This window comes from Galeopterus variegatus, unplaced genomic scaffold (genome assembly GCF_000696425.1).
Source record: "Galeopterus variegatus unplaced genomic scaffold, G_variegatus-3.0.2 Scaffold5084, whole genome shotgun sequence".
NCBI lineage: Eukaryota > Metazoa > Chordata > Mammalia > Dermoptera > Cynocephalidae > Galeopterus > Galeopterus variegatus.
Window position 1 is genome coordinate 102,549 of NW_007731195.1, and position 1,622 is coordinate 104,170.

The 1,622-nt window shown below is 36.6% G+C and overlaps 1 protein-coding gene across 1 annotated transcript in view; it reads right to left on the bottom strand.

Moving 5' to 3' along the window:
* The window catches only part of ADAM19 (ADAM metallopeptidase domain 19), a 68,152-nt gene that overhangs the window by 20,500 nt on the left and 46,030 nt on the right, over positions 1–1,622 (bottom strand). The gene's annotated exons all lie outside the window — the stretch shown is intronic.

Here is a 1,622-nt window from a genome sequence, read left to right on the forward strand (position 1 = left end):
TTTTTCCACAGAAAATTTTGTAACCTAACCATAAGCATCTCCTCTAGACTAATGCTTGATATATGAGATCCTGGGCAAAAGACATTTTGGTGGGATGCTGTTTTCATATGTTTAATTTTCCCTTTAAACATCCTGTCTAAAGCTGAACAGTATTGTTAACTGTGTAAACATAAAAATATTGAAATAGTAATATATATTAATGCGACTTCATAAACTTAAAGCAAATTGAAAGATTTACTTTCTAATAATCTGCTATCCTTCAAATAATTAGCTGGATATTACTTATACCAGGTACAAATAAATTTGATTATTAAGAGGAGCTATAAACTGAAGAAAATAAATTAAAGAAAGACACACAAAAAATTCAGTAAGTTTGGGGTAACACTGGAAGTTACAGTATTATTTTCGGTCAACTGACCACATTTTAGCAAATCAGCCCAAAAGAAAATAAATGTGTCTGAAGTAAAGTATATACGCACTGCTGGCTTGAAGAAGCTTGTGGGAACCTTGTGTTTAAGCCAGTGTAGTGAAGGTCTGGTGACCAGACCTGGCTTGACATTTCCCTTGGATTCAGGGAGGACTTCTGGGGAACAACGCAGCAGGCATGGCTGTGCTGCAACACAGCTCCGGGACACCTCTGGTCCAAAGGGCGGCTCGGCAGGTGCTAGTTATTTGTGCTTTCTCTGTAACAAACATTCTATGCATTATTTCTAACCAGGTCACGTCACTTGCCTACTTAAAATCACCCACGGGCTGCCCGTTCCCTTCAGGGTGAAGCCCACCATCCCTCAGAGGGGCAGCATCCTTTTCTGACCTAACTAACGTCTGGCTATCGCTCCAGCGTGGTCTTCTGCCACTATCCCCCATGAGTTTCCACCCTTTCACAACAACACAGGATGTGCACAAATGCCCTTACCTCCTTCTTTACCTCTTCTCCCTGCCAACTGCTATTCATCCTTGAGACTTCAGGACATGACTCGATCTCCCCTGACCTTGGCACGAGTTACTTCCTATACACTCAGGTTTCCCCTGGATGCATTCTTCTGGTCCAGCGACTGCACTGGGATTGTTTGCATTTGTTTTGTGGCTGGTATTAATGTCAGTTGTCTTTATTTTGAACATTTAAAAAGAGTGCATGCCCTTTGTAACAATTCAAACAAAAAAGAAATATATAAAGAAAATAAATTAATAGTCTTTTCTTTTCTCCCAGTTTCATTCTCCAAAGATGATTAATGTGAACGTTTTTCTGTTAATTCTTCTAGAAACTGTTCTGTACTCATTTAATAAATCTATACTTATATGGACACTGTAATTCTTTTTCTTTAAATGGTAATAATATTATACTTATTTCACCAAAAGGTTTTTTTCACATAACAGCAGTTCCTATAAAACTGTCAAGATTGATACACATATATAGACCAAACTTGTTCATTTTAATAGCTGCTTAATATTCTGTAACATACATATTAAGCAAAATCTCCTCTTGGTGGTTTCTTATTTTTTCCTACAAACTATGCTTAAGTAAAATCCCTGTATATAAATTATTATACAATGTTACTGTTATTTTTGTTAATAAGAATAACATGATAAACCAACGTGTGCATTTAAAATTTTTATCCAAA